At 41.6% G+C, this 8,400-nt stretch overlaps 7 non-coding genes across 7 annotated transcripts; all 7 read right to left on the bottom strand.

Moving 5' to 3' along the window:
• Positions 1 to 478: 478 nt before the first annotated feature.
• LOC148930986 (small nucleolar RNA R71) lies at positions 479 to 585 on the bottom strand. The gene has a single exon (XR_016137472.1). It is a non-coding gene; the product is annotated as a small nucleolar RNA R71 (small nucleolar RNA).
• A 1,049-nt stretch (positions 586 to 1,634) lies between these two features.
• LOC148930985 (small nucleolar RNA R71) lies at positions 1,635 to 1,741 on the bottom strand. The gene has a single exon (XR_016137471.1). It is a non-coding gene; the product is annotated as a small nucleolar RNA R71 (small nucleolar RNA).
• A 1,049-nt stretch (positions 1,742 to 2,790) lies between these two features.
• On the bottom strand, positions 2,791 to 2,897 carry LOC148930984 (small nucleolar RNA R71). The gene has a single exon (XR_016137470.1). It is a non-coding gene; the product is annotated as a small nucleolar RNA R71 (small nucleolar RNA).
• A 1,049-nt stretch (positions 2,898 to 3,946) lies between these two features.
• Positions 3,947 to 4,053, bottom strand: LOC148930983 (small nucleolar RNA R71). The gene has a single exon (XR_016137469.1). It is a non-coding gene; the product is annotated as a small nucleolar RNA R71 (small nucleolar RNA).
• A 1,049-nt stretch (positions 4,054 to 5,102) lies between these two features.
• Positions 5,103 to 5,209, bottom strand: LOC148930982 (small nucleolar RNA R71). The gene has a single exon (XR_016137468.1). It is a non-coding gene; the product is annotated as a small nucleolar RNA R71 (small nucleolar RNA).
• A 1,049-nt stretch (positions 5,210 to 6,258) lies between these two features.
• LOC148930981 (small nucleolar RNA R71) lies at positions 6,259 to 6,365 on the bottom strand. Its single transcript, XR_016137467.1, has one exon. It is a non-coding gene; the product is annotated as a small nucleolar RNA R71 (small nucleolar RNA).
• Positions 6,366 to 7,414: 1,049 nt separating this feature from the next.
• On the bottom strand, positions 7,415 to 7,521 carry LOC148930980 (small nucleolar RNA R71). Its single transcript, XR_016137466.1, has one exon. It is a non-coding gene; the product is annotated as a small nucleolar RNA R71 (small nucleolar RNA).
• Positions 7,522 to 8,400: the final 879 nt, after the last annotated feature.

The following is an 8,400-nucleotide window of genomic DNA, read 5'->3' as shown; positions in this document are numbered from 1 at the left end:
AGGAACAATGGGTGACCGAACAGATATTGAGAAGCTGCAGGAGATGGTGAAGTTGCTGATGGATGAGAGAGATGCGGAGAGAGCAGCCCGAGAAGCCATGGAAAAGAAGAACAGAGAAACATTACCTGTGATGAACATGTTCAATCATGGGAATATGATCACTTTTCCTAACGGCCCTCGTATTGATGCTAACAATTTTGAGTTACGCATGCCCCTTATCCAAAGGGTCGAGCAAACTCCTTTTGCAGGTAGGGCGACTGAAGATGCTAACCGCCATCTCTCCAAATTCGTGGAAATCGCAAACACTCTGAAATTAAATGGTGTCGACGACGATGCCATACGGGTAAGACTTTTTCCATTCTCATTGATTGATTCTGCTAAGGAGTGGTTTGAGTGTATGCCACCAGAAAAGGTCTCCACATGGAAGGACATCATAGCTACCTTCCTCGACAAATACTACCCGCCAGGCACTATTTTGAAGCTCAAAAGTGAGATCTTTCAGTTCACACAAGGCCATGACGAGCCCCTCTATGAGGCATTTGCTCGTTTCAAAGCTCTTCTTCGAAAGTGCCCAAACCATGGTTTTTCCATAGACCATCAGGTAGGAATCCTCTATAATGGATTTAACCGTGCTAGGGTATTGTAGTTTGGAATTTGTATAACCATAAAAGTGAAAGCACATCCCTGGAATTCCCCTTATCTCTATACTTTTCTCTCCGTGATTTGCTTGCATTTAGTTGTTTACTGTTTTTAATATTTACTGTTTTCAAAAGTTTCCAAAAATTCTTGTTTCTCCAGATAGTAATTGAGTTCTAGTAGAAGATAGACACTTTGTGTACATCTTCCCCGTGTTCGATACCCGGTACTAACCTTTTGCTATACTATACCTACTCTGTATACTTGCAGGTATTTATAGTGCAAATAAAAAGTGCATCAAGTTTTTGGCGCCGTTGCCGGGGAAGACAATTCACTTTGGAGTGATATCTTCAAACGATAAGTTTACTACTTTGGATTTTTATTGCTTTTTGTTTTAATTTTTTTTTGTTTTCGAGTCTTGCAGGTTTTGTATGCGAACGCGTTCTGGGAAGTACATCTTAGAGCCGCTTGATTTAGAACTTGAAAGAACTCGTAGAATAATAAGAAGTGAAAAAGGATCAGGAACAATGGGTGACCGAACAGATATTGAGAAGCTGCAGGAGATGGTGAAGTTGCTGATGGATGAGAGAGATGCGGAGAGAGCAGCCCGAGAAGCCATGGAAAAGAAGAACAGAGAAACATTACCTGTGATGAACATGTTCAATCATGGGAATATGATCACTTTTCCTAATGGCCCTCGTATTGATGCTAACAATTTTGAGTTACGCATGCCCCTTATCCAAAGGGTCGAGCAAACTCCTTTTGCAGGTAGGGCGACTGAAGATGCTAACCGCCATCTCTCCAAATTCGTGGAAATCGCAAACACTCTGAAATTAAATGGTGTCGACGACGATGCCATACGGGTAAGACTTTTTCCATTCTCATTGATTGATTCTGCTAAGGAGTGGTTTGAGTGTATGCCACCAGAAAAGGTCTCCACATGGAAGGACATCGTAGCTACCTTCCTCGACAAATACTACCCGCCAGGCACTATTTTGAAGCTCAAAAGTGAGATCTTTCAGTTCACACAAGGCCATGACGAGCCCCTCTATGAGGCATTTGCTCGTTTCAAAGCTCTTCTTCGAAAGTGCCCAAACCATGGTTTTTCCATAGACCATCAGGTAGGAATCCTCTATAATGGATTTAACCGTGCTAGGGTATTGTAGTTTGGAATTTGTATAACCATAAAAGTGAAAGCACATCCCTGGAATTCCCCTTATCTCTATACTTTTCTCTCCGTGATTTGCTTGCATTTAGTTGTTTACTGTTTTTAATATTTACTGTTTTCAAAAGTTTCCAAAAATTCTTGTTTCTCCAGATAGTAATTGAGTTCTAGTAGAAGATAGACACTTTGTGTACATCTTCCCCGTGTTCGATACCCGGTACTAACCTTTTGCTATACTATACCTACTCTGTATACTTGCAGGTATTTATAGTGCAAATAAAAAGTGCATCAAGTTTTTGGCGCCGTTGCCGGGGAAGACAATTCACTTTGGAGTGATATCTTCAAACGATAAGTTTACTACTTTGGATTTTTATTGCTTTTTGTTTTAATTTTTTTTTGTTTTCGAGTCTTGCAGGTTTTGTATGCGAACGCGTTCTGGGAAGTACATCTTAGAGCCGCTTGATTTAGAACTTGAAAGAACTCGTAGAATAATAAGAAGTGAAAAAGGATCAGGAACAATGGGTGACCGAACAGATATTGAGAAGCTGCAGGAGATGGTGAAGTTGCTGATGGATGAGAGAGATGCGGAGAGAGCAGCCCGAGAAGCCATGGAAAAGAAGAACAGAGAAACATTACCTGTGATGAACATGTTCAATCATGGGAATATGATCACTTTTCCTAACGGCCCTCGTATTGATGCTAACAATTTTGAGTTACGCATGCCCCTTATCCAAAGGGTCGAGCAAACTCCTTTTGCAGGTAGGGCGACTGAAGATGCTAACCGCCATCTCTCCAAATTCGTGGAAATCGCAAACACTCTGAAATTAAATGGTGTCGACGACGATGCCATACGGGTAAGACTTTTTCCATTCTCATTGATTGATTCTGCTAAGGAGTGGTTTGAGTGTATGCCACCAGAAAAGGTCTCCACATGGAAGGACATCGTAGCTACCTTCCTCGACAAATACTACCCGCCAGGCACTATTTTGAAGCTCAAAAGTGAGATCTTTCAGTTCACACAAGGCCATGACGAGCCCCTCTATGAGGCATTTGCTCGTTTCAAAGCTCTTCTTCGAAAGTGCCCAAACCATGGTTTTTCCATAGACCATCAGGTAGGAATCCTCTATAATGGATTTAACCGTGCTAGGGTATTGTAGTTTGGAATTTGTATAACCATAAAAGTGAAAGCACATCCCTGGAATTCCCCTTATCTCTATACTTTTCTCTCCGTGATTTGCTTGCATTTAGTTGTTTACTGTTTTTAATATTTACTGTTTTCAAAAGTTTCCAAAAATTCTTGTTTCTCCAGATAGTAATTGAGTTCTAGTAGAAGATAGACACTTTGTGTACATCTTCCCCGTGTTCGATACCCGGTACTAACCTTTTGCTATACTATACCTACTCTGTATACTTGCAGGTATTTATAGTGCAAATAAAAAGTGCATCAAGTTTTTGGCGCCGTTGCCGGGGAAGACAATTCACTTTGGAGTGATATCTTCAAACGATAAGTTTACTACTTTGGATTTTTATTGCTTTTTGTTTTAATTTTTTTTTGTTTTCGAGTCTTGCAGGTTTTGTATGCGAACGCGTTCTGGGAAGTACATCTTAGAGCCGCTTGATTTAGAACTTGAAAGAACTCGTAGAATAATAAGAAGTGAAAAAGGATCAGGAACAATGGGTGACCGAACAGATATTGAGAAGCTGCAGGAGATGGTGAAGTTGTTGATGGATGAGAGAGATGCGGAGAGAGCAGCCCGAGAAGCCATGGAAAAGAAGAACAGAGAAACATTACCTGTGATGAACATGTTCAATCATGGGAATATGATCACTTTTCCTAACGGCCCTCGTATTGATGCTAACAATTTTGAGTTACGCATTCCCCTTATCCAAAGGGTCGAGCAAACTCCTTTTGCAGGTAGGGCGACTGAAGATGCTAACCGCCATCTCTCCAAATTCGTGGAAATCGCAAACACTCTGAAATTAAATGGTGTCGACGACGATGCCATACGGGTAAGACTTTTTCCATTCTCATTGATTGATTCTGCTAAGGAGTGGTTTGAGTGTATGCCACCAGAAAAGGTCTCCACATGGAAGGACATCGTAGCTACCTTCCTCGACAAATACTACCCGCCAGGCACTATTTTGAAGCTCAAAAGTGAGATCTTTCAGTTCACACAAGGCCATGACGAGCCCCTCTATGAGGCATTTGCTCGTTTCAAAGCTCTTCTTCGAAAGTGCCCAAACCATGGTTTTTCCATAGACCATCAGGTAGGAATCCTCTATAATGGATTTAACCGTGCTAGGGTATTGTAGTTTGGAATTTGTATAACCATAAAAGTGAAAGCACATCCCTGGAATTCCCCTTATCTCTATACTTTTCTCTCCGTGATTTGCTTGCATTTAGTTGTTTACTGTTTTTAATATTTACTGTTTTCAAAAGTTTCCAAAAATTCTTGTTTCTCCAGATAGTAATTGAGTTCTAGTAGAAGATAGACACTTTGTGTACATCTTCCCCGTGTTCGATACCCGGTACTAACCTTTTGCTATACTATACCTACTCTGTATACTTGCAGGTATTTATAGTGCAAATAAAAAGTGCATCAAGTTTTTGGCGCCGTTGCCGGGGAAGACAATTCACTTTGGAGTGATATCTTCAAACGATAAGTTTACTACTTTGGATTTTTATTGCTTTTTGTTTTAATTTTTTTTTGTTTTCGAGTCTTGCAGGTTTTGTATGCGAACGCGTTCTGGGAAGTACATCTTAGAGCCGCTTGATTTAGAACTTGAAAGAACTCGTAGAATAATAAGAAGTGAAAAAGGATCAGGAACAATGGGTGACCGAACAGATATTGAGAAGCTGCAGGAGATGGTGAAGTTGTTGATGGATGAGAGAGATGCGGAGAGAGCAGCCCGAGAAGCCATGGAAAAGAAGAACAGAGAAACATTACCTGTGATGAACATGTTCAATCATGGGAATATGATCACTTTTCCTAACGGCCCTCGTATTGATGCTAACAATTTTGAGTTACGCATTCCCCTTATCCAAAGGGTCGAGCAAACTCCTTTTGCAGGTAGGGCGACTGAAGATGCTAACCGCCATCTCTCCAAATTCGTGGAAATCGCAAACACTCTGAAATTAAATGGTGTCGACGACGATGCCATACGGGTAAGACTTTTTCCATTCTCATTGATTGATTCTGCTAAGGAGTGGTTTGAGTGTATGCCACCAGAAAAGGTCTCCACATGGAAGGACATCGTAGCTACCTTCCTCGACAAATACTACCCGCCAGGCACTATTTTGAAGCTCAAAAGTGAGATCTTTCAGTTCACACAAGGCCATGACGAGCCCCTCTATGAGGCATTTGCTCGTTTCAAAGCTCTTCTTCGAAAGTGCCCAAACCATGGTTTTTCCATAGACCATCAGGTAGGAATCCTCTATAATGGATTTAACCGTGCTAGGGTATTGTAGTTTGGAATTTGTATAACCATAAAAGTGAAAGCACATCCCTGGAATTCCCCTTATCTCTATACTTTTCTCTCCGTGATTTGTTTGCATTTAGTTGTTTACTGTTTTTAATATTTACTGTTTTCAAAAGTTTCCAAAAATTCTTGTTTCTCCAGATAGTAATTGAGTTCTAGTAGAAGATAGACACTTTGTGTACATCTTCCCCGTGTTCGATACCCGGTACTAACCTTTTGCTATACTATACCTACTCTGTATACTTGCAGGTATTTATAGTGCAAATAAAAAGTGCATCAAGTTTTTGGCGCCGTTGCCGGGGAAGACAATTCACTTTGGAGTGATATCTTCAAATGATAAGTTTACTACTTTGGATTTTTATTGCTTTTTGTTTTAATTTTTTTTTGTTTTCGAGTCTTGCAGGTTTTGTATGCGAACGCGTTCTGGGAAGTACATCTTAGAGCCGCTTGATTTAGAACTTGAAAGAACTCGTAGAATAATAAGAAGTGAAAAAGGATAAGGAACAATGGGTGACCGAACAGATATTGAGAAGCTGCAGGAGATGGTGAAGTTGCTGATGGATGAGAGAGATGCGGAGAGAGCAGCCCGAGAAGCCATGGAAAAGAAGAACAGAGAAACATTACCTGTGATGAACATGTTCAATCATGGGAATATGATCACTTTTCCTAACGGCCCTCGTATTGATGCTAACAATTTTGAGTTACGCATGCCCCTTATCCAAAGGGTCGAGCAAACTCCTTTTGCAGGTAGGGCGACTGAAGATGCTAACCGCCATCTCTCCAAATTCATGGAAATCGCAAACACTCTGAAATTAAATGGTGTCGATGACGATGCCATACGGGTAAGACTTTTTCCATTCTCATTGATTGATTCTGCTAAGGAGTGGTTTGAGTGTATGCCACCAGAAAAGGTCTCCACATGGAAGGACATCGTAGCTACCTTCCTCGACAAATACTACCCGCCAGGCACTATTTTGAAGCTCAAAAGTGAGATCTTTCAGTTCACACAAGGCCATGACGAGCCCCTCTATGAGGCATTTGCTCGTTTCAAAGCTCTTCTTCGAAAGTGCCCAAACCATGGTTTTTCCATAGACCATCAGGTAGGAATCCTCTATAATGGATTTAACCGTGCTAGGGTATTGTAGTTTGGAATTTGTATAACCATAAAAGTGAAAGCACATCCCTGGAATTCCCCTTATCTCTATACTTTTCTCTCCGTGATTTGCTTGCATTTAGTTGTTTACTGTTTTTAATATTTACTGTTTTCAAAAGTTTCCAAAAATTCTTGTTTCTCCAGATAGTAATTGAGTTCTAGTAGAAGATAGACACTTTGTGTACATCTTCCCCGTGTTCGATACCCGGTACTAACCTTTTGCTATACTATACCTACTCTGTATACTTGCAGGTATTTATAGTGCAAATAAAAAGTGCATCAAGTTTTTGGCGCCGTTGCCGGGGAAGACAATTCACTTTGGAGTGATATCTTCAAACGATAAGTTTACTACTTTGGATTTTTATTGCCTTTTGTTTTAATTTTTTTTTGTTTTCGAGTCTTGCAGGTTTTGTATGCGAACGCGTTCTGGGAAGTACATCTTAGAGCCGCTTGATTTAGAACTTGAAAGAACTCGTAGAATAATAAGAAGTGAAAAAGGATCAGGAACAATGGGTGACCGAACAGATATTGAGAAGCTGCAGGAGATGGTGAAGTTGCTGATGGATGAGAGAGATGCGGAGAGAGCAGCCCGAGAAGCCATGGAAAAGAAGAACAGAGAAACATTACCTGTGATGAACATGTTCAATCATGGGAATATGATCACTTTTCCTAACGGCCCTCGTATTGATGCTAACAATTTTGAGTTACGCATGCCCCTTATCCAAAGGGTCGAGCAAACTCCTTTTGCAGGTAGGGCGACTGAAGATGCTAACCGCCATCTCTCCAAATACGTGGAAATCGCAAACACTCTGAAATTAAATGGTGTCGACGACGATGCCATACGGGTAAGACTTTTTCCATTCTCATTGATTGATTCTGCTAAGGAGTGGTTTGAGTGTATGCCACCAGAAAAGGTCTCCACATGGAAGGACATCGTAGCTACCTTCCTCGACAAATACTACCCGCCAGGCACTATTTTGAAGCTCAAAAGTGAGATCTTTCAGTTCACACAAGGCCATGACGAGCCCCTCTATGAGGCATTTGCTCGTTTCAAAGCTCTTCTTCGAAAGTGCCCAAACCATGGTTTTTCCATAGACCATCAGGTAGGAATCCTCTATAATGGATTTAATGAGAAAATATGTGCTATGCTTGATTCAGGGGCAAATGGAGGATTTCTAAGAAAGACAGGAGAGGATGCCATGGCGGTGATCGAGGAGTTCGCCACCAACAGTCGGGGGTGGTCGAAGGAAAGGCATGCCACGAGAAGAGTAGCAGCCATAGAAGAGGCCGAAGAAAGTTCTTTTGCTAAAGAGTTAGCAGAACTAAGAGTCAGGATTGATCAAATTGACATCTCGAGGAAGGAAGATCCAATTCCGGCAACTTCCATAGTGGCGGTCAAGGCACCCGAAACTGCCATGTCAACTGTGGAAGAAATCAACTACGTGCAAGGAGGCGGTCCCAGAAACTACAATAACAATTATCGCCCTAATCAGGGGGGCGGTAATTTCAATAATTATAATGGGAACCGTCCGCACCCAAATCTTTCTTATTCTAACAATAATTACTTGCAACCCCCTGCAGGATTTAATGTTAGCAAAGGAGGAGTGGTTGAGCCGATGAAGAAGGAAGACAAGTATGAACAAGGAATCACGAAGATTTTGGAGGTAATTACGCAAGATAGGAAGATTAATGACACCAAGATCGGAGTGGTCGAAGCAAGGATAAACAACCTCGAGCAAGGAATGAACACAATCTCGGCAGTTGTAACCAATATTACCACTCAAATGGAGCAAATTCAGAAGAAGTTAGATGAGGATAGAGCAAAGGCAGCAGCAAGAGTGGATGATATTAACAAGAAGTGGGTGGCAAAGCAGAAATCTGGGGACTGCCCAGTCGCCGGCGGACCGCCGAACACCCCGCAGCGGCCCGCCACTGAGACGGTAGAGTCAACCACGCAGGACTGCCC

This window comes from Salvia hispanica, chromosome 3 (genome assembly GCF_029641045.1).
Source record: "Salvia hispanica isolate PSC_SH4W2 chromosome 3, Shi_PSC_v1, whole genome shotgun sequence".
Taxonomy (NCBI): Eukaryota; Viridiplantae; Streptophyta; class Magnoliopsida; order Lamiales; family Lamiaceae; genus Salvia; species Salvia hispanica.
Note: the sequence above shows the minus strand (reverse complement) of the source record. Positions and strands in the feature narration are given on the sequence as shown.